The 23,670-nt window shown below is 52.1% G+C and overlaps 1 pseudogene; it reads right to left on the bottom strand.

Annotated features, from left to right (window-relative positions):
- The window catches only part of LOC133628626 (integrin beta-3-like), a 37,694-nt pseudogene extending 16,827 nt beyond the window's left edge, over positions 1 to 20,867 (bottom strand).
- Between the last annotated feature and the right edge of the window lie 2,803 nt (positions 20,868 to 23,670).

Genomic DNA, 23,670 nt, shown 5'->3' with positions numbered 1-23,670 from the left:
ATCACTATGATTTTGGAAATGTTGTGCTTGTTGGGAACCAATCAAGGTGAAGGGCTAAATTGATAGATGGACATTTTATGCATGCTTGTGTTGGCAAATGTGATTCTTTTGTTTGAGCTGTATAAAAACCCTGAAATGGTAACTAACAACGAAGCCCTAGGACAAGCCCTAAAGCAACTGGCATCTCCTTAGGGCCACCTTTCCCATCCCCACCATGCTGGGATTCTGTGATCAGGCTGGGCCTGGTGGGTTGGCAGAGACCACCCAACCCCACCAGGACAGGACCATGAGCCCTGTGAAGCTGCTGTGGGATTCAGATCTGGAGAGGATGAACAGTCAACTACAACATTTCCAGAGCAATAGCCTTGGCAAGGGAACAACAGGGCTGCTCTTACATGGTCCTGGGAGGAGAGAGGAGAAGAGCGGGTGCCTGGGAACTGATGATGATTCCATGTCAGCCCTACAGTCATTAGCCACTTTGATTAGCAAGTTAAAACCTGTCTTTCACCAGGACAAGCAGCCCATGGCCTCTTGTTTGCTCCAGAGCCCACACACCCCTCACAGCCATTCCCTGGGACACCAACTGCTCTCACTTCCCTCTGCAGTCATAGGTTGGTCCCTGTGACCAAGCCATGACTTGAGCTGGTGGCATCTAGGGCTGTCCTGGGCACGTGATGCCAAGCAACTGAGAGCTGCTTTTTGCTACAGGAGAAGATTGGCTGGAGGAATGATGCTTCCCAGCTGCTGGTCTTCACCACAGATGCCAAGACCCACATTGCACTGGATGGCAGGCTGGCTGGCATTGTGCAACCCAATGATACCCAGTGCCACATTGACAAGGATAATTTCTACTCTGCCTCCACCACACTGGTAAATCCCCACCCCTTCTTGGGGCTGTGGAGCACAGAGCTGCTGTTGAGGGTCCCCATGGGAGGGGGAAGGTGGTCCAGCTGTGGTTGGGAGGCCATGATGGAGACCAGAGTGGTTGAAGGTAGATGTTCCCAGGGTATAGTCTCTCCTGTTCCCCAGGACTATCCCTCTCTGGGCCTGATGACTGAGAAACTCTCACAAAAGAACATCAACTTGATCTTTGCTGTGACAGATACAGTTGTTGGCCTCTACCAGGTAATATCCTTGGGGGGCTGGTGGGTCCCAAGGAGCATCTTCTGCAGCTGGCCATGGATGGTGGGACATAGCTTGGTGGTCTCCTGTCCTACCAAAGCTTCTTGAGAAGCTCCCCTGTGCCTGGACAAGGTTTGGCCCAGCCATGGCACATCCACCCATCACAAGCAGACTGTGCTTATCCTATTTCTCCAGAACTACAGTGACCTGATCCCAGGCACAACCATGGGCACCTTGTCCAGAGACTCCAGCAATGTCCTGCAGCTCATCGTGGACTCCTATGGGGTGAGTATTCAATGTGATGGGCCCCACAATAGCTCTCTCCCTCCCCTAAGAGCCACTGCTCCACAGTACAAACAGCCCACAGAGATTTGGCAGCTCCTCCAGCCCTGAACATCTCCCTGGAGCAGCTGTGAGTATCTGCCTCCACCCACACTTGCAGGGACCCCAGGAAAAGGAGATCACTGTGTTCACTGTCTGCCCCTTCCCATCCTCAAAGGCATTTCCCTGTAGGGAATGACATTAACCAAGTCCTGAGAAAAACTCAGGGCACTTGGCTCCTTTCCTCTGTGTGTGGGAGCACTGTGAGGCTTGGGAGGACCCCTCCCCAAGGCTGAGCCCTCCCAGCTTGTGCTGTCATCTTCAGCACTTAGAGAACTGTTTGGGCTGGAAATCCCAGCCCTCCCCTCACCCTGCCCAGCCCAGCACTACCCCATGGCCCTCAGTGCCTCAGCTCCAAGGCTTTGGGATCCCTCCAGGGCTAGGCACTCCCCCAGCTCCCTGGGCAGCCTGGCACAGGGGCTGACAACTCTCTCGGGAAAACAGTTCTGCCTCAGCTCCAACCTCAACCTCCCCTGGGGCAACTTGAGCCTGTTTCCTCTACTGTTGCTTGTGACTTGGGATCAAAGATGGCCGCCTCTCCTCCCCTCAGCCTCCTGTCAGGGAGCTGCAGAGAGTGCTCCTGTCTCCCCTCAGCCTCCTCTTCTCCAGGCTCAACACCCTCAACACATTCCCTCAGCTGCTTCTCATCAGACTTGTTCTCCAGCTTCTTTGCCCAGCTCTGGCCACACTGCAGCCCCTCAGTGTCCCTCTGGCAGTGAGTGAGGGGCCCAGCACTGAACACAGCCCTTGAGCTGCAGCCTCCCCAGGGCCCAGCATAGGGGACAGTCCCTGCCCTGTTCCTGCTGCCACCCCAGTGCTGATCCCAGCCAGGATGCCCTTGGCCTTCTTGCCCACCTGAGCACGCTGCTGCCTCACATTCAACTTCCCCAAGCCCTTTTCCTCCAGCAGCTTCCCAGCCCTTCTGCCCCAGCTTGGAGCTGCCTGGGCTTGGTGAATCCTAAAGGCAGGCCCCAGCACTTGACCTTATTAAACCTCATCCTCATTCCTCTCTTCCTCCCTAGAAAATCCGCTCCAAGGTGGAGCTGGAGGTGCGTGACCTCCCTGAAGAGCTGTCCCTGGCCTTCAATGCCACCTGCCTCAATGACGAGGTCATCCCTGGGCTCAAGTCTTGCATGGGGCTCAAGATTGGGGACATAGTGAGGATTCTCTGCTACTCTTGTGCTAATTTCTCAGATGGCCCAAATGTTTTGCCAGAACTGTTTCAGTTGAAGCACACAATCCCAGCATGGTGGGGGTTGGAAGGGCACTGCAGAGCTCATCCAGCCTCACTCTTCCTGCTAAAGCAGGTTCCCCTCGCTCAGGGGGCACAGGAATGTGTCCAGGGGGGTTGGGAACCTCCTGAGAAGGAGCCTCCACACTCCCCCTAGGCAGCCTGGGCCAGGGTTCCCTCATCCTACAGTAGTTTTTCCTTAGGATTAAGTGGAACTCTTTTGTGTTCCAGCTTTTGTCCATTTCCCCTTGTCCTGTTACTTGAGATAGCAGGAAAAAAGTGCTGCCTCATCCTCCTGACAAACAGTTGTTAGCTACTTGTGAGTGTTAATGAGATTCCCCCTCCCCCCAGCCTTCTCTCCTCCAAGTTGAACAGCCCCAGGTCCCACAGCCTTTCCTCCTCAGGAAGATGTTTGCATTCTTTACTGATGATGTTTTTAGTCACCATTTACACATTTGGGATGATGACATCCATGTTAAGATCAGGTCCCCTCAACATAGCACTGGTGGTTCTGACACCCAAACCCATCCCTTTCCCCCCCTCCAGGTGAGCTTCAGCATTGAGGCCAAAGTATGAGGATGCCCTGAGGAGAGGCAAAAATCCTCCACCATCAAACCTGTGGGCTTCAAGGACAGCCTGAGGGTGGTGGTGAACTTTGAGTGTGACTGTTCCTGCCAGAGCCACGCTGAAGCCTCCAGCCAGTCCTGCAGCCGAGGCAACAGCACGCTGGAGTGTGGCGTGTGCCACTGCAACCCTGGGCGCCTGTGCTCGCACTGCGAGTGCTCTGAGGAGGAATACAACCCTTCCCAGCAGGATAACTGTAGCCCTGGGCCTGGGCAACCTGTCTGTAGCCAACGTGGAGAGCATATCTGTGGGCAGTGTGTGTGTCACAGCAGCGATTTCGGGAAGGTGACAGGGAAGTACTGCGAGTGTGACTGACTTGCGGAATGAAACTCTATAACTCAAAGAGTTATAAAGAAGGTATGTGCGCCGTGCCGGGCGCACGGGGGATCGCTCCACCACAAATGTGTGCACTTGACTCGGCAACTTGCTTGACAAGGATATTAGCTGTTGCTGGCCTACTTCAGCCGATGGGTCCAGAGGAATGTATTTGCACATAGCAAGTCTTATTCTGTCTAAAAATTCTGAAGGGGTTTCAAAAGGGCCTTGTCTTATGGCATATAGCATTGACCAATTTTCCAACCCATATTTTATCCACTGTTGATATTGTTGCAACTGCTGATAATCGTCATGATCATTTGGATCCCACCCTGGGTCTGTCAAAGGTATACACTGATCAACTGTCCGTCCCACTAATGTCCCTCCCGTAATTTGGGCCTGTACTTGTGTTTTCAATACCAACAGCCTTTCTGTTTCGGTTAGTGCATCCAACATAGCATCTATGTCTCTCCAGTCTCGATCTAAAGTTTTAAGAATCATATCAAACCTTTTAGCAATGCCTATAGGGTCCTCTCAGTAATCTCTTACTGTTTCCTTCCAGGAATGTAAGTCATTAATGGTAAAAGGAACCTTTATTTTTGCAGGCCCCTTTGGGCTCATCGCCTGTCTCAGCGGGGCTTGAATTATTGGATCCACTTTACTCAGAGTCCTTGATGTAATGGGACTGAATCCAGGGCCCTGTGGCTCATTTTTCACTGTTCCTTTGTCTGGTATCGGTGGTGTTCCCATATTTACAGTCCTGTCTGGTCCCACAGAAGGACCAGGACCCATTGCAGGGCCAGGTAAAGTTCCTCTGTCATTCATATTTATACTCATTGTTGGAGGAGGGCCCTGGTTGCCAGTAGGCACGCCCATATTCACTGTCCCCTGAGGACCCATATATTCCATTCTCATTTTCTCTTTTATTACTTCTGCCCCCCTTTCATTAGGAGGGGGCATGGAGGGAGGTATATAGCCTTCTAGGCTTTCTAAATCATTTGCCTGATACACCTTATCTCTATTGGTGCAGCGTTGTCCGACACTGCAGGACAAACAGCACCTTTTCAGTTTTCCCCTGTTTTATCGTTCTAGGGCCAGTATCAGGGGATCTTGGGGAGGAGCTAACCCACAATCCTGCTGCCATTCTGGGTGATTTCTCAGAGGGAAAAACATGTCCACATAAGAAGCCTCATCCCATTTTCTTTCCCTCCTTAAAAACAACATTAACTGTAGGAGGGTATTATAATCCAGAGTTCCATTTTGAGGCCACTTCTCCCCATCGTCTAATTTATAGAGCGGCCACCATTGGTTGCAGTATTTTATAAGTGGTTTTTTTTTACTTTCTGTACCCCTAGTCCCCACAAGATCTTTCCGATGTGCCAATCAATATGCATCCTAATGGACTTTTCTTGACTCTCACACTCTGAGCGCTTCCCATTATTTTCCTATATTCTCAAATTACTCTTTGTAACTCTTTCTCTGAAATGTTTCTCAAAATAGGTAATCCCAACCCCCAACCACAAAACACGGTTGTAATCTCAGCTATGTGTTCTTCACACTCAGGACACCAGCACCAATGCTTATCGTAGTCACCACCCCTTCCAATGCTATTACAGTTATATATTCTAGCAAAAAGTACGCTTCAGTTTTACCCACCCAGTATGTTCCAAACGGGGCGTTTCAAACAGGGAATTTCGAATAGGGGCAGTGGATGGAGTTCTTGCTTCTCGTTCACGTTCCTTATCTTCTACCTTGATAGTGTAAAACAGTACTATTAAAATATTTCTTGGCTCCCTTAGTTCACATAAAACATATGTAGACAAGTTAACAAACACTACAATTACTTGACACGCTTCGTCCGTCTCCGGCCGGTCTCCTGGCGGAGATACGGAACCGCGGATAAGGACTCCGCACTCGCTTCGCAGTCAGACTGCGTCTCATTCATTTAACGCTCAATACACACACACATCACAACTTTACAATATCCGTTTATCTTAAATACAAATAAGCCCGGGTACTTCCAACGCCACAATACTATTATTATTATTATACCAGTTGTTATCCCTTCCGCAGCTGCAAACTAAAACCAAGATGTCATGCGAATTCGCCCTGTAACCATCCGAATCTTGGCTGGGGCCTCTGAGTTGCGAATACCAAGTAACCCCCACCCAATGTCGGCTGGGGCCTCTGAGTTACAAATACCAAGTAACCCCCCCCCCAATGTCGGCTGGGGCCTCTGAGTTACAAATACCAAGTAACCCCCCCCAATGTCGGCTGGGGCCTCTGAGTTACGAAAACCAGGTAACCCCCCCGCCCAATGCCAACTGGGGCCTCTGAGTTACGAAAAACCAAGTAACCCCCCCCAATGCCGACTAGGGCCTCTGAGTTACGAAAAACCAGGTAACCTCCCCAATGCCAGTTGGGGCCTCTGAGTTGCGAAAACCAGGTAACCCCCCCCCCAATGCCGATTGGGGCCTCTGAGTTACGAAAAACCAGGTAACCCCCCCCCCCAATGCCGACTGGGGCCTCTGAGTTACGAAAAACCAAGTAACCCCCCCCCAATGCCGACTGGGGCCTCTGAGTTACGAAAAACCAGGTAACCCCCCCCCCCCCCAAGCTGACTGGGGCCTCTAGAGTTACGAAAAAACAGGTAACCCCCCTCCCCCCCCAATGCCGACTGGGGCCTCTAGAGTTACAAAAAAACAGGTAACCCCCCTCAATGTCGAGATTCTTCCCAACTTACACCTACACAGGGACTCTGTCGTGTGCCAGATGTCTCTGCGCGACTTACCAATCGCCCCGACCGCGGTCCCTTTCCCTCTTTCACATACCTTGTCCGCAGGATAGATGGTCGTTGTCTGCTCCCGCAGTGAGCGGCTGGGAGCGGAGTTCCTCCGAAGAAAAAGACTCAGGCCGCGGCTAGGACGTCCGTTCCTTGGTCGCTCCTGCAGCCGAGCAGAGCGCGTCCCATCTGGGTCGCCAAAATGACTTGCGGAATCAAACTCTATAACTCAAAGAGTTATAAAGAAGGTATGTTTATTCGGCGCCGGGCGCACGGGGGATCGCTCCACCAAAAACGTGCGCCCCCCGACTCGGCAACTTGCTTGACTTATATTTGTTACAAAGTTACAAAATCATATGATGACATTATCCGCCTAGACAAAGACACAGCCTGTCCCCGATTTCGCGTGTAAATTAGGTCTTTTCTTCCTTTCATTTGCGTGATGTCTCCCGGTGATGGTCTTTGGGGCATTGGGAGATGAAGGCTGATAAGTCCTGAGGCTTTCTCACCCCGATCTTCAGATATCGCTTGGCCCCCTGCTTGGCCCCTCCCAGAACCGGTTTCTGCCCTCAAGGAAGTTGGAGGACCCCGGAGGTATTGTGTGAGGAGATAAGCGTGACCTTTTACAGCTTGTGTGAATTTTGTTCTGTCTGAAAAATAAGCTTTATACTATTGCGATAAGTTAGTATAAGGTTTATTAGCACATGTTCGTATAAAGCTCTACATCATGACGACTTCTCCTGCATCCGCTTCAAGGGTCAGATGTGCTCAGGTGAGTGTTGGCCTTGGAGGGGTGGCAGCTCAGGGCTTTTGGACTGCTCCAGGGATGAGGGGAATCAACAGAATCTCAAGGGTTGGAAAGGACCTCAAAGCTCATCCAGTGCAACCCCCCTGCCAGAGCAGCACCACCTAGAGTAGGGCACACAGGAACTCATCCAGCTGGGCTTGGGATGTCTCCAGAGAAGGAGACTCCACAGCCCATCTGGGCAGCCCCTTCCAGTGCTCCCTCAACTCAACAGGGAAGAAATTCTGCCTTGTGTTGCTTTGGAACCTCTTCTGTTCCAGCCTTTACCCATTGCCCCTTGTCCCATCACTGAGCACAGCCTGGCTCCAGCCTCCTCACACCCACCCTTTACATACTGTAATCATGATGAAGTTACCCCTCAGGCTCCTTCAAGCTGAAGAGCCCCAGCTCCCTCAGCCTTTCAGAACAAGGGAGATGCTCCACTCCATCATCTTGGTGGCCCTAAGGAGATGCCAGTTGCTTTAGGGCTTGTCCTAGGGCTTCGTTGTTAGTTACCATTTCAGGGTTTTTATACAGCTCAAACAAAAGAATCACATTTGCCAACACAAGCATGCATAAAATGTCCATCTATCAATTTAGCCCTTCACCTTGATTGGTTCCCAACAAGCACAACGTTTCCAAAATCATAGTGATTGGTCAGAAAAAGATATCAGTCCCTTTGTTTTAGTAACAACTAAGGTAACAGCCAAGGTAACCTAACAAATACATTCACCAGGGTCTGGTAGCTAAGGTAACAGGTCCCCATCAGATGTGGTATGTCACTCTTGCAGTTTGATCCTTATGTGATTCAAATGAATACTTAATCAATAGGTGTTTGAGTTATTTGCAAGTGCAACTATTACTAGGTGATTAACAAGTGCTTGACTACTTATTGTGATGATAAGTTGTTAACTAAAATAATTGTGTATCTGCAACAAAGCCACTGGGGTGCAAAGGGCAGGGAATAGCTGGACCCCACTCAGATCATAGCCCCAGGCACATCAGAGGTCTCACTCTTCAGTTGCTGAGGTGGGGAGAGGCAAGTTTTATCCTCCACCCACTCCTCTGGCAAAAGAGGTGAGGAAGCAAATCCTCCCCCTTCACTGGTCATATGGAACCAGCCCTCTTGAATATTCATCTCCTCCATGTGCTCCATTGCCCCTTGTCCTATCATTGGCCATCACTGAGCACAGCCTGGCTCCAGCCTCCTCACACCCACCCTTGATGTGTTTGTAACATGAATGAGGTCACTCCTCAGGCTTCTCTTCTCCAAGCTGCAGAGCCCCAGCTCCCTCAGCCTTTCAGCACAAGGGAGATGCTCCACTCCATCATCTTGGTGGCCCTTGGACAGACCCAACCACCTCAAGAGCTCAAGGAGCTGGTGAAGGGTCTTTTTAGGAATCAATCACATGGTCTAGAGAAAACTGGGCTCAGCCTCCATCCTGCTGGGATTTTTAGGGGTTTCTTTCTCTGAGCCTCAACACCTCTCCTGAAAGAACAGCTGTGACACTGTAAGAGCTTCTCAGTCACACTGATCCTTTTAGTTTACAGAATCCCAGGATGCTGGGGGTTGGAAGGGCCCTGCAGAGCTCCTCCAGTCCCACCCTTCCTGCTAAAGCAGGTTCCCCTGGTTCAGGAGGCACAGGAACGTGGCCAGGTGGGTTTGGAACCCTCCTGAGAAGAAGCCTCCACACCCTCCCTGGGCACCCATGTCCTTCTGAAACCTATTACATGCCTTCCTTACCACGTTCCAGTCATATCCCATCCACTTCTGGCCGTCCCAGGACTTCCTCAGCCTACCACTTACTCATAGCAAGGGTTGGTGATTGCTTGTGGAGGAGAGATGTACATGTAGGGCGAAATGGGCTTGTCCACAAAGGCCCCAAAGCCGATGCGCAGGTTGCTGGTGAGCTTACGCATCTCACTGGCCAGCTTGGTGCCCAGGTTCTGGATGTTCCTCAGATCATCCTTCATTGGGTTAGGTCCATCAGGTAGTAGATATCCACAGGGTAATCTTCCACTTGCCGTACTTGGACATGAGAGGTCTGGGAGTCATCTGGAACAGGAGAGGGCAGCAGAGTGAGAGATCCTCTCCTGGGAGGAACAAAGGGACAATGCACCACAGGACTTGGGAGAAAGCCAACCTTGGGAGGTCAGCAGGAGCCCAAGGGGGTGGTTTAAAGCTGCTGGGAGGAGAACAACCCAGTTCAACACAAAGGAGGTGGCAAATGTAGCTCTTGTACTTCAAATCTCTCATCACCAGGATGGGAGCAGATCCTCCTGCTCAGAGCCGACCTCCCTAAGCTGTCCTGTATGAACCTAGGTGGGACCTGCTTCAACAGAGGGGTTGGACTAGATGATCTATCTCTAAAGGTCCCTTCCAACCCCTCCCATTCTGTGATTACCAGTGTGGCCAACACATGCTGGATGGAGTGAAACACCCAATGAGTGGACAGCAGGATTTACAGGGGTTACCAGAGGTCTGCATGGCTGCTTCAACCTTCTCTGAGCTCCCAGAGCATCTCCCAGGGCCTCTCCCATCTCTGTTCCTTCCCTCTCCACTTGGCTCCTCTCAGCTCCTTCTGGGAGATGCTTTGGTGAAATGAAACCAAACCCTTCTCAGGTAGGACCTTGTGGGGAACAGGACAGTTTTTGATGGCTTTAGCACTTAAAACCCCCCTTAAACAGCTGAAAACACTTCAGGTTGACCTTTTCTTTCTGCCTTTTAGAAGAAACAAAGGTTGTTTCATGCTTTTCTTTGACATGGAAGCTGAGGCCTTCTCAGAACACCTCCAAAGGTTGAGGGAAGAAACCTGCAGACTGCCTCTATTCCTCTCCAGGGCAGCAAATCTTCCTGCCTCCTGCCAACTATCTTTAGACCTCAACAGAGCAAAGAGCAGTTACATGTCCCCACTGTGTGAGGACACTTCTGACTGCTGCCATTCAGCTGGGGCAGATCCAGGGGTGTACACAGCATGCCACATGCTACCAGTCACTGTGATACCTGGCTCCAGGGTTTTCCATCAGCACAAGGAACCCCAATTGTTCCTTGTTGAGGCTGGAAAAGTCACCCATGAGCTCCCTTGGGCTGGGCTATGTGTGGGGCAGAACACAGCGATGGCACAGCTCTCTCCATGTGCCCCAAACTGCTTTGGTGACCCTGGGTGAGTGCTGTCTGGTAGTTTTACCTCCTGCCTGCCATCCCTTGAAATTCCTTTGCTGCTGGCAAATGACCAGAAGACTTAATTGGCTCCAACCTGCCAGGCTGAACTGAGCCTGGGAAATTAAAGGGACCTGTTGGCAATCCAACCCCACCAGCTGCTCCACAGCTTGTTAAGACACCAGCTGATTCCCACCACAGCAGAGCCTAAACCCTGAATGGCTTTAGTTGTTGAAGTCACATCCCATCCTACCCCTCAGGATATTGCCAGATGGAACCAAGTTGCCTAAACAGCAGCAATCAGCTTGCAGACAACCTGACTGCTCATCAAGGATGTTGCTGGAGGCTTTGGTGTAGTTTTCAGCCTGGTCCTGTCCCTGATGGACACGAGCCAGCCTTGGGCAGCGAGGCAAAATGATGCCTTACTCTTTATTGAACCCTTTGGGTCATTCCCACTGCAGTTTGGAGCATCTTACCCAGCCTTAGGTTGAGCTGTATTTTCTGGGGGCTCATCTGGGTGGTGGTAGAGCTCCCTGAGCCTTTGTCACTGAGGGGTTGGTTCTCCAGGATGGTTACAGTGCTGGTGGGGAACTCGATGTCAGCCAGCCCACATCCGTTCTGCAGGAGGTTCTCACGCAGGTCACAGCGAGGGGATGATTGTGGCAAGACCTGGGGGAAGAGAGACACAATCAGGAGCCAGCTCCCCCCAGGAACCCCTGGATTATGCCAGGAGGGGGAGAGAGAGCGCCCCTTTTTTTATACCCAGGACCTTTGCTTCATCACATCTAATGCAAAACTGAGATAAGAAGCTTTTTGGGCACACAATTCTCTGCTTGAGGGAATGGATCCAGAATCTATGAGTCCTACAGGTTTTGGCCTGCTGTGTTGCATGAGAGCTCCCTGACAAGAAGAAGCAATGGATAACATCTCCCTGTCAAACCCTATCCTGTCTCTGAGTAGCTGGAGCCTCAGGTTTGGGGTTTGGCAAAGCTAAAGGGAAAGCCTGTCTCTATGGGATGGCTAGAAGAGGGTGAGGTGGGATGTGTGTGGCAGGCTGGGGGTGAGGTGGAACATGAACACAGCAGGCTGGGGGTGAGGAGAAGAGTCTGGGACTCCTCATATTCTTCTAAACTTTGGCAAAAGATGAGGCACCTTTTCACCCCATTTCCTTGACTCATGCCCTTAGGAATCTCTTCCTGAGCAAAGAACAGGCTTGTTGTGGGTGAGGCCATCATCCTTGGTTCCTGCCTGAGGAAGGTTCAGGCTTATCTGCAGTTCTCCAGTTTCCTGCTGGATGGAGCTGGCTGGGGGAAAAGAGAACCAAAAAAAGGAGTGAAAGAGAAAAAAAAAAAAAGGACACAGGGCTGGGGGAGAAGCTGTCAAGTGCACATCAGGGGCAGGAAGCACAAAGTGTGGAGTCATGGTGGGGTTCTAACCCCATCCTTCCTTTCCCAGAAAGCTCCCAGCTCCTTCCCCTTATCACAGCACATTCAGAAGGGCTCAAGTTGCTCCAGTTGCTTATGAAGACAAATACAGGAAGAATTTCTCTCCCTGGATCTGTTGCTGTCAGTTCCCAGCAGGGCAGCAGCCACCTTCCCTAGGAGGGAATTCCTCCTTCTCCTTCCTCCAGCCCAAACCTTTCTCCATTGCAAGTCCTGCAGTAGATGACCTTGCCCAGCATTTCCTTGAAGCAAACAGCAGTGCTACAAGTTCTGATGGAGGCTGACTCACCTCTTTCCCTGCTGGATCCTAACTCTGCAGCCTCTCAGCATTGCCAAAACTTCCTCAGCCACAACCTTGGCTCCACTAAGTTCAAGCTGGCTCAACCCAGGAATGAATTTGTGGGTTTGAAGCAAACAAAGTAGGGAAAGAAAAGAATGCAAACAGTCTGAGGAAGCCTCTGGAAACAGTGGCCAAGCCATAGCCAGTAAATACATCAGCAGGCATGTTCCCTCCCCCACAGGCTCTGGCTCCCACCCTGGCTGCCTGGACAATGTGCTGGGGGTGAAAAGGACAAGTCATCCTCCTAAATTAGCTCCTTCACACCCACCCATCCCCAGGCCTTGCTCTCTGATGGAGGAGGTGGTTGGTCTGCTCCAGATCCCATCCAGCATCACCCACATTCCTGGCTCATGCAGACAGGGTTTGAACTGTGGTGCTGGGCTCATGGGGAGATCCCAGGGGCTCAAATGTCATGGAGCACCTTATGGCATTTGCAGCAGCATTCCTACTGTGAGATTCTCATGGAGAAGCTGTTTAATCCCAGGGCTGCACCCTTCCCCTGGAGCCCCAAACATCAAGATTGACTCGGGATGGACATGAACCTCCCAAAAGGCAACAGTTACTGGGCTGTCAGTGGGACATTTGCCCATGAGATCCTTACAGCCTCCACATCATCTCTTGAGCAGATGCTGAGTTGTAAGCTCCTTCCCTGCAGTGAGACAAGAGGTGCCTGAGGGGAACCTGGAGCTCGGGAGCACCTCAGCCAAGAGCTTCTTACAGTCATTTCAGTTGGAAAAGCTCTTGAAGCTGCTGGAGTCCAAGCCCTGGTCTCACCCTGCCCAGCCCAGCACTAGTCTCAGCTCCACAGCTTTGGGATCCCTCCAGGCCTGGGCACTCCCCTAGCTCCCTGGGCAGCCTGGCACAGGGACTGACACCCCTCTCAGGGAAACAGTTCTACCCCAGGACAGAAATCCTGATGATTTTATCCCATTTACAGCCTCCAAACCCCATCAGGGAGGTGACCCTCCCTGGAGGCTGGAGGAATTCACACATCCCCAGGGCATCTTGTAGGATCAGCCTCTCTGCAAGAGAGCTCCTGAGATGACCCAAAGTACAGATGCCTCTGCAGGTTACACACTAAAAACCTTCCAGCAGCTTCTCTAAACCATCAAACCTTCACTTTTACCTCCAAAGGAGCCCCAAGCAGGTCACATTTTGGGGTGTCTGAGACTGTGTGTTGCTGATCTCCAAAGTGATTTGAGCCACATCTCAGGGTTGAGGCTGAGATGGAAAGGCCATCCCAAAGGAAAAGGGAGTGGATGGGCACAACTAGTTGTTGTTTAAGGCTGAAAGAAGACTTCATTCCCTTCTTGCCAGGTTAGAGCAGGAGTAACTGGCTCAAGCAGGCAGGGTGGATGGCAGAAGGGCCACAGGGAGAGCAGCAAGAGCACAAATAAAGACACTACCCCTTTAAGAAAAGGGAAGGAGGAGGGGGGTACAGCGTCAGAGCCCTTCCCTCCCTTAGGGAAATTAAACAAACCCACAGCCAAAAAGCCAAAGAGAGCTCATTTGCTAAATGAAGAGCATGTGGTGCAGATGTTGGAGGCAGAGCTGCTGAGTACAGCCTGGCTCTGGCAAGCAGAGCTGTTCCCTCACTGCTTGTCACTCTGTCCATGAGCACAGCACTAGAGAGATTTGCCTTTTTTGGAAGCCTTTGGTGATGTGGAGGAGGGAAAAGAAGAAACAACCAAACCCCTGTCACAGCTTCCACTGCAGCATGGAGCCACTAACCCAGCTCAGTGGGGTGGGAAGGAGGGAGAGCAGCCCAGCCCATTCCCCTTCTTGGAGAGAAGCTCTTTAAATCACACTGCATATTTCAGCCAGTCTTTAGGGGTGATAAGATAGGGCACAGCATCAAGATTCCTCACTAATCTGATGGGCACAGCAGGCAGAGACAGTTCCTCCCAGTTCACAGCCATCCCCAAAGCACTGGGCTATGCTGGCAGCAGCCAACAGTGTTTGCCAGCTTGGATCATTTCTTTTCTCAGGTGGGAGGGTACCACAGACATAAGTGCAAGCCCAAGGAAGTGGAGGTGCATGGATGGAGAAGCAGAAATCCATGGCAGAGGGGTAACTGCTCTGAATTGGTTCATTGAGGGGCTGGAGAGTGGCCAGAGTCAAGCAGAGGAGCTGGGGAAGGGGCTGGAGCACAAGGGTGCTGGGGAGGGGCTGAGGGAATAGGGGTGTTGAGCCTGGAGAAAGCTGAGGGGAGACAGGAGCACTCTCTGCAGCTCCCTGACAGGAGGATGGGGTTTAGATTGGAGCTGAGGCATAACTGTTTCCCTGAGAGGGTTGTCAGCCCCTGTGCCAGGCTGCCCAGGGAGCTGGGGGAGTGCCCAGCCCTGGAGGGATCCCAAACCATAGAGCTGAGGGCCATGGGTTAGTGCTGGGCTTGGCAGGGTGAGGGGAGAGCTTGGACTTGATGAATTTAAAGGTCTTTTCCAACCCAAACGATTCTAGAAGCTGCAAAGCCCTGGAAGAGGTTTTATCACCTCTCCCCATCCATCCCAGCCTCACCTCCTCTTGTCTCTGCCCAGAGGCTGCTGTCTCATCCTCTTGGGAAGCTCCCTCCTCTTACAGCTCTCACCCACCCAAACATGATGAATTTAGAGCCCCAGCTCAGCTCTGACATCCATCTTTACCTCCCTAAAGAACAGCAGGCACCTTGTCCTCCTTTCCAATGCAAAACCCAAAGCTTTTAAAGCCATACCGTGTCTTCTAATCAGTCTTCTTCCTTCCTCCCCTCAGGTTTCTTGCCCTTTCCAGCCCCTTCCAGCAATTAGACCCCTTTAGCCAGAGCTTGACAATGGATTTGCAAGAATTCAGCCAAAAGGAAGCTTGGACTTGAGAGACAAAGTGAATTCCTAAGGTGAACATCAGCCTGTCTCAATATCCTCAACTAAAGGGCAACACTTTAGGAGCAAGGAGGGAATGGGCAGCCTTGAGCCCCATGATGTGCATCTCCAGCTGTGGTCAGAGCCACATACCAGACAGGAATGTGTTTAGACACTGTGGGAAGACATGGAAACCAAGCTCCTGGCTGCAACACAAGAACCAGCAGCCACCTCACAGCCTCATCCTTTCCTCCACATGCTCTGTCCTGCTTGGGGACACAGCTCAGCCTTCCCTCAAAGCTCTTACCTCTGCAGAACACCATGCACAGAGAGGGCCAGGCATTGCTTGCAGGAGTTCACCCCCACAGGTGGTGCAGATGTTACCCCCTGAAACAGCAAAAGGGAGAGCACTTAGAGGCTGCAGAACACACAGGCCACATGTGTGCTGGAGTCACAGTACTCAGCTGAGAGCTTCCTGAGCAGACACAAGCCTCAGCACACCAGAACTCTGCTCTAAACCAATGCTCAACCCCTGTTATAGCTCCCTCCCTGCCCCTTTTATAGCCACCTCCCCAGCCCAGCACCAGCTGAGCTTCGTCCTGCCCAGCACTCAGCATCATTTCCCCATCTGCCAGTTCCTTAAAGGGTCTCCCCCACCCCTGCAATGTTGTGCTTGTGTTGAAGTGAAGCACTCAGTGCCTGGCCTTGACTTGGGGTCAAAGCCATGGAAAGGAGAGGAGGAAAATGGCATGAGTCCAGAAACGTGCTGGCAGCAGTTTGTGCTGATGCCCCAGGGCAAAGGTTGGGCTCTGCTGGTGGAAGTGGCATGAGAAACACACACTGGCATCAGTTGTGATGGTCACAAGCTGGTGGGTCCCTGTTAGGGGATTAAAAGGCCCCCCAAAGATGCCCGCAGGGACCCCAGGGCAGCAGCAGAACTCACTGGAGCAGGAGGAGCTGCTCTGGCAGAGGCAGAGCTGGGTGGCTCTGCACTTCCCAGGGGAAGCCCCAGATGGGGGCATGGCCATGGTGCTGTCACTCCCTCCCTCCCTCCACAAGCATCCCAGCAGGGTTTTAGGGCTCCCCAGGCAGAGGAGATCTCAGCCATGTGCCTGCTTGGCTAAGGGAGCCCAGGGGGTTGAAGTGGGCTGGGGGTCAGGCTCTGCTCCCAAGTAACAAAAGGAAACAGCCTCAAGTTGCCCCAGGGGAGGTTGAGATTGGAGCTGAGGCAGAACTGTTTCCCTGACAGGTTTCTCTGAGAGCAGCAGGCACTGGGGTGTCCCCTTTTGCCTTGTGGCTCCCTGTCTGTGCAGAAAAAAAAAAGCCTCATTTCTCCCCAGCCACAGGAAATGCAACACAAAGCAGGGAGAGGAAGTGATGAAATGATGTTGTCAGGTCTTTGGGCAGAACCCCAGTGACTTGTGCTTGTGCCTATTGGCACACAGCCTGGAGTGCCTGTGTGTGTGCGCGATGGATGTGTGTGTGCGCGATGGATGTGTCAGAGGCTGTGCTGGGCTGGAGAGTGGCCAGAGCCAAGGGAAAGGGGCTGGAGCACAAGGGTGCTGGGGAGGGGCTGAGAAAATGGGGATGTTGAGCCTGGAGAAAGCTGAGGGGAGACAGGAGCACTCTCTGCAGCTCCCTGACAGGAGGATGGGGTTTAGGTTGGAGCTGAGGCAGAACTGTTTCCCTGAGAGGGTTGTCAGCCCCTGTGCCAGGCTGCCCAGGGAGCTGGGGGAGTGCCCAGCCCTGGAGAGATCCCAAAGCCATGGAGCTGAGGCGCTGAGGGCCGTGGGTCAGTGCTGAGCTTGGTGGTATGAGATGAGTGATTAAACTTGATGATCTTCAAGTCCTGAAGGTTGACAGCTCCTTGGGGATGTGATCCCAGGACACCCTGTATGCCTTATCAGACTTTTGCCACTCACACTTAACCCCAACTGCCTGCCTGAGCATCAGCTTTGGGGTGGCAGCAGCTCCTCCATGGACGAAAACACTCAGCTGCAGTGAAGCTGCAAAAAGGTTTGAAGCTGACCATCACCCAAAAGAGCAACAAGTTGGTCTCTGATGCCAGAGGACACTCAGTGATGTGGAAACAACAATGTTACCTCCTGGAGTGGATGGGGTCAGGGGAGCCAAGGCTTGGCAAAGGGAAAAGGCAACCCCCACAGTGCTGGCTCCTGTTTCTCCTGCCTCTGTGCGAAATCCCTCCTACCCTGCCAAAAACCTGAGCACATGCCTTGGATTTGGGGCTGGTTGCAGTGTGGCTGCCAGTGGCTCAGCCCTCCAGGGAAGGCATTAGCCTGGCAGCCCTCAGGGACAAAGGCAGCCCTGGCAATTTGTGCTCAGGATTAAAGTCTCAGAGCTGCCAACCTCAGGGCTGGGAAGAGCTTCTGAAACTGCAGGTGATAGAATCATAGGATGGGAGGGGTTGGAAGGGACCTTTAAAGCTCATCTAGTCCAAATCCTCCTGCTAAAGCAGCTCCCACCTAGATGAGGTCCTTGGGGAGGGTTAGCATCCCCCTGCTTGGATGCTCAGGCACTGGAGGAGAGGTGCCAGGTGCCCACCAGCCCCATGCAGGGGTTTCATTACCTTCTGCTCTCAAATCTCTCCCTGTAGCAGCTGGGTCCTGCTGCTGCCTCATAGAATCCCAGCATGGAAGGGACCTCCAGAGCTCAGACAGCTCAAGCAGGTTCCCCTTGATTAGGGGGCACAGGAACGTGTCCAGGTGGGTTTGGGAACCTCTCGAGAAGGAGCCTCCACACCCTCCCTGGGCAGCCTGGGCCAAGGCTCCCTCACCTCAGCACCAAAGGACTTTCTCCAGTGGCACTCTTTGTGTTCCAGCTTACGTCCATCACCCCTTGTCCTGTGACTGGCCACCACAGCCCAAAGTGTCACCCCATCCTCCTGACACCCACCCTTTAGGTACTTGATAACATCCCCCCTCCTCAGCCTTCTCTTCTCCAGGCTCCTCAGTCTGATGCCTCATGGCTGTGGTGGTACCCATCCACCCAGTACCACTAGCTCCTGTTTAACACCAAGGTGGTGTTTGTTCCCTCAGGGCTGGGTTTTACCAGCACCCAGTGTGCTGGGGGAGTGCAGAGCTGACAAGGGTACAGCTGTGCTCCCAGGCAGCTCACATCAGCATCCATCCACATCCCACCTCAAGCACATTGCCCCTGTGCCTTGAGCCAAATCTCTCAGCTGCTCCCTGCCTCAGTTTCCCTCCTTGTGCAGTGCTAACTGCGGGCTCAGCAATACCCTGCTGCACTGAGACATGCTGGAGGGGAGGATTTGCAAGCCTGAGCCCTTGTCTACCTCTCCTTCACCTCTTCATGCTGAAAAATCTGAGCTCTGGGGCTGATGAGATGAAAAATCTGAGGCTGCCTCAAGTGCCAGCTCAGGGATGTCTACCCCAGATGGTCTATCACATGCAGGGGCTGCAAGACCCTTCCCTAACCTCTAGCCCCATTCCTGGCTGCATTTCACTTGGAGCTGGATGGAGCAGGGCCATCCCTTCCCCCTGGGAGGAGCCAGAATGCCCTGGGGTGATTAACAGCCAACAATTATCACCAGCCAACCAGGCAGCTGAGAGGAGGCAGCCCCCCCCCCCCCCCCCCCCCCCCCCCGCAGGGAAACATCCTTAATTGGGCATTTCCAGGCTTGCCTGTAGATAGGAGGGAGGGCCTTGGGGTGATGCAAGAGGAGAGCAGAGGCTGCAGCCTAACACCCCAACCTGGCCACAGGCAGCTTACCAAGACCTCAGTGCTGCTTAAACGAATCAATTCTGCCTTGAGTTCCTTTTTTCTCCCCCCTTTTTAATGTTGGGGGCTTCTTTTTCCATCCCCAAACAAAACCAAAGCACAAAAGCTTCCTTTATTCTCCTATGGAAGCAGTTGGTCTCACTTAAAGATGTGATCCTACAAACCTGAGGCTCTGGAATGGAAAAGAACCCCTGGCCCATGAAATACAAAGCAACAGGAGCCCGGGAACCATCCACCTGGGGCTGGGCAATGCTTCAGCCTCCAGCAAAGGGGAAATGCTGCCCTTGAAATGGCCCTTCCCTGTCTGGGGAAAAAACGACTCAGTCCTCAATCTGTACTGGAAGTGACCTCCAGGCCTTTGGCTTTTTCCTCTCCTCTGCCAATTCGAACAGGAATGTGCACACACAAAACTCGGTGAAGGTATTTGAACTTGTTAAACACACAGAGCAGCTTGACAGCCTCTCTGTTTGCCTCAAGGGATGAGGATTTGGGCTTTTCTGCCTAATCTCCTGCCCACTCCATCCTGAGGATGTTGGATTTTTCCTTCTGAAGGTCTTTCCCTGGCTATCAGAGTCTTCCCCAGAGGTGAGATGTCCCAAACTGAGCTCAACTGACACACGGGACCAGAGAAATGACCTGCACAGCCCCAAAACCTATAACCCCAAACTCTCCCAGGGCTTCTCTTCTATCCTGCCCTGCTGACAGCTAACTTCGGAAGATCAGAGCCTCAGGGCTCTGGGAATTCACCAAAGCCTGCAACAATGTGGTCCCCAAACTCCTTGGAGTGGCTTCAAAGACAATGGGATCAATTCAGACAGGAGGAGCTGAGAGCATCTCAAGGTTTAGCACTTGCAGGGGTTGCATTGTGCCTCAATGATGAGGATTTGGGCTTTTCTGCCTCATCTCCTGCCCACTCCATCCTGGGGCTGTTGCTGTTGCCTTTTTGCTTCTGAAGCTCTCTCCCTGGATGCCAGAGTCTTCCCCAGAGGTGAGATGTCCCAAAATGAGCTCAGCTGACACACAGGACCAGAGAAATGACCTGCACAGCCTCAAAGCCTCTTGCAGGGCTTCTCCTCTATTCTGTCCTGCTGACAGCTCACTGCAGCAGAAGATCAGAGCCTCAAGGCTCTAGGAATTCACCAAAGCCTGCAACAATGTGGTCCCAAAACAACCCTGGAATGGCTTTGAAAACAATGGGATCGATTCAGAAAGGAGGAGCTGAGAACACCTCAAGGTTTGGCACTTCCAATGGTTTGCTTTCAGCCCCCTGGAAACACACCTGAGGACAGATAACACTCTCCACTCTTCACAAAGTGGCATTTTACAGTTGGGGGCTTTGAAATACAAAGGCCATTTGTCCTGAAATCCCACGTTTGAAGGTGAGGGCTTTGGGTTTTAACATCCAAACTCTCTTTGTCCTGAATTGGTAGCGGAAAGTAAGAGCTCTGAAAGCCAAGCAATCAACTAACATGACAAAAGAAAGAGAGAACACGAGGCAGCTGACTGAAACACACCCCCAAGCCCTTCAAGTGATGGAGGCACAGCCCCAATCTGCCCTGAGAGAGTGTGTTTTTGCTGCTTAAAGAGGATGTCAAGTCACACCCTTAAGTGCTTCCATCACAAACCCCTTCCCCCCCACTTTGTTGTTTCCCCCAAGCCATGGGAATAGAGCCTTTAAGGCTTTAGGGGGAAATCAATCCCAGGCAACTAAATGAGCTTGAAACAAAGAGACAAAGCGCTTGGCTTGAAACTTACCCCAAGCTCCGGCAGCGCAGAGCATCAGGATGCCCAAAGCAACTGAGAGCTTCCCCATCTCCTCCTCCAAAGCCCGAGCAGCTCAGTCCCGGAACGATGAGAAGCAAAAGCCAGAGCAGCCAGAGCTTTTGAGCGCTTGAGGAGATGAATCATGAGGCTAGGTGGTTTATGACAACGAAGCGGGGAGAGGGGACCGACTGGAGGAAACTGAGCTGCCTCATCACTTGGGGTTTGCAGCTGGGAGTTGCCCCCGCCCCGTTCTTCTCTTGACTCCTCACGCTGCTGCTTTTTCCCCTCTCTCAGCTCGGAGACTGACCTAAGAAAACCTGGCAGTGAGTCCGAAGCACTGCTGACCAGCCCCCCTCCCTGAGCTGGGAATAGGCTCTTTCCTATAGGCTCTTTCTCTAATGCCTGGCAAAAAAACCCCCACCTCTTGCTCACTCCCTCCCTTCTTTTGCTTAACCCTTGCATGAAAGGCAGAAACAGCAAGGATTTAAAGGGCAACAGAGCAAATGCAGAGAGATGGGGAGGCTTCTCACTTCTCCTCCCTAAGGGAACTGTGAGAAAAGAGAATATCTGTGCTTGAAATGAAGCTGGGAGCTGACACAGCCAAGAATTGGAGCTGGTGAGGCCAGCAGTTTGGGTTTGGTCGTGGCAAAAGGAGAGAAGTTCAACTTTGGAGCTGATTTTCTTCTCATGTGTGTTGATTCCCCCCCCCCCCCCCCCGCCGTGTCCTCAGAAATTGCTCCTGTGCTGAGCAAGCCCAGGGAGTGGGATTTGCACAGGGATTGTCCTGGAGCTGCTGGTTGGTGCCTTTCAAAGGGATTTGACAAAGCTCTCCTTCAGTGCCAAGATCCTCCTCAGAGATGGGAGAAACTGAGGCACTCAAAGAGCAGGCTGCAGGGGGGCAAAAAGGGGAGAGAAAGGCTGTTTCTCTGCATGCTCTCTCCCACTAAGTGACAGGGCTTGGGGACAGTAATGACACAGGATGATCCAACACAGGGATGTCCTGAGAAGGAGCCTTCACACCCTCCCTGGGCAGCCTGGGCCAGGGCTCCCTCACCCCAGCACTAAAGGAGTTTCTCCTCCTGTGCCAGTAGAAGCTTCTGTGTTCCAGTTTGTGCCCATTATGCCTTGTCCTGGCACTGGGAACCACAGAAAATAGTGTCACCCCATCCTCCTGGCAGGTCCTGCAGCCTTTCCTCATCAGGAAGATGCTCCAGTGCCCTGAGCATCTTGGTGGCCCTGTGCTGGCCTCTCTCCAGCACTTCCCTGTCCCTCTGGAGCTGGAGAACCCAGACACAGGACCCCAGATGAAGCCTCAGCAGATATGGCAGAGCAGAGGGGGAGCAGAACCTCCCTCTACCACATAACAATGGGATGCTCTGGGGTTTGAAGCACTGGGATGAAGGCAAGGAGCATGCAGGGGGATGCTTGGGGAGCTGAGTGGTCCCACAGCCCTTGCTGTGGACCCTGGAGCTATGGATGGGTGCAGCAGGCTGAAGCTGAGCTGGGGTGCTGTGGGAGAAGCTGGAGCTGAGGCTACAAGAGGGAGCAGAAACTCCTCCAGGCTGGGAGGGAGCTGTGGAGAGGAGCTTCCTGCGGGGCTGAGGCACTGGGGATGTTTTGCTTTCTTCCCCTGGGGATTCCTCCTGACCCTCAGCTTCAACAGCACCAGATGCTCTTGTTCCATCAGGGCTTTCCCCTTCCCTCCTGTTGCAAACTATCCTGGAGAGAAAAGCCACGTGCAGAACAAGGAGGGAAAAAGCAACAGGGAAAACCCAAACCAAACAGGTTTTGAGCCCCTGAAGTCACAGAGGCTGAAGCAGGGGCACAGCCACCTCAAAGGTTTTTATCAAGACCTTTATCAAGCTCAGGCTCCTGCCTTCAGCTGCAAGTGAGCAGTTCTCATTTTAGGTTGATTAAAGTGCCCTTCAGGGGTTGGGCAAAGAAACAATGTCAAGATGTCCACAGATAAATCAGGGCAAGGTCCTCACATCATGGCAAAGGGCTGAGCTGCTCTTCCCTTCCATCCAGGCAAACAAAGCTGAGCTGTGGCACTTCCCCTGCCATGGGAAGTCTCAATCCTGACCCAGAGGTGCCTGAGCACTGACTGGCTCATGGTGGCACTTTGGGAGCTTAAACAGACACAGGGAGGGATGAAATTGCCTCTGGGGCTGTGTCAGTGGGGCTGAGAGGCTGTGATGCTCCAGCCCTGGGCACAGCAGTGATGCAGCTGTAGGATCCAGAGCTGGGGGACAGAGATTAGGGTGCAGTACCCTCCAAAGAGGTAAAGGAGCAGGAGGGGTAGAAAAGAGAGACAAAGTTGCTCAAGAAGGAACCCCCTCTCAGCTCTCCCCCTCCAGCCAGAGGATGCTAAAGATGCAGCTCTCAGCTGGAGGCACAGGACAGGCATCAATGAGCAAAGCTGGGGGTGGACTGGGCTGGATTGGGCCAGCACAGCTCTGTGCTGGGAAGAAGCTACATCTCTGATAGTAGTTGCAGGGATATTAACGGCAGTTGGATGCTGTATAATCCCATGTGTTAGGGGGCTTGTACAACAATTAATAGAAACTGCATTATCTAAACAAATGCCATTAGACCTTTCTCCCTACCATGAGATGTTCCTTCTCAAGGAACAAGAAGAAAATCAAGAATAGTCGTTGTTAAAAAATAACTGTGAAATAATGTTGTCTAACCTGGAAGAGTCATTGCAAAAAGCAACAAATGTATATACAAAAAAGGAAGGAATTTGTAGGAAATGTTAATGTTTTTGGAGGATGGAGCCAAGGGGATTAAGACAAAGAATTTCTACCATAACTGTTTCTTTGTATTGCTAATCAGATGCCCAATGAACTTTAAATTTTAGATAAGACTGTGGGGGTATGGGTGACAAGATAAGATCCTGACAAGAACCAGATATCCCCTGAGGGGATTGTAAATCTTAGAGTACCTAATTGATGGGGAGACAAGGCAGGGACCTTGCTGGGATAGGGAATAAAAAGATGAATATTGTATCTATCAGGTGTGCCTAGGACACCTGCTCTTGCAAGAACGCTTAATAGAAGTGCTTCACTGCAGAGTCTGACCTGAGTCTTTCTCAAGAAAACTTGTTTGTTTCTTACACCCATCCCTCCCCTC

Source organism: Colius striatus, chromosome W, assembly GCF_028858725.1.
Source record: "Colius striatus isolate bColStr4 chromosome W, bColStr4.1.hap1, whole genome shotgun sequence".
Lineage (NCBI taxonomy): Eukaryota > Metazoa > Chordata > Aves > Coliiformes > Coliidae > Colius > Colius striatus.
Note: the sequence above shows the minus strand (reverse complement) of the source record. Positions and strands in the feature narration are given on the sequence as shown.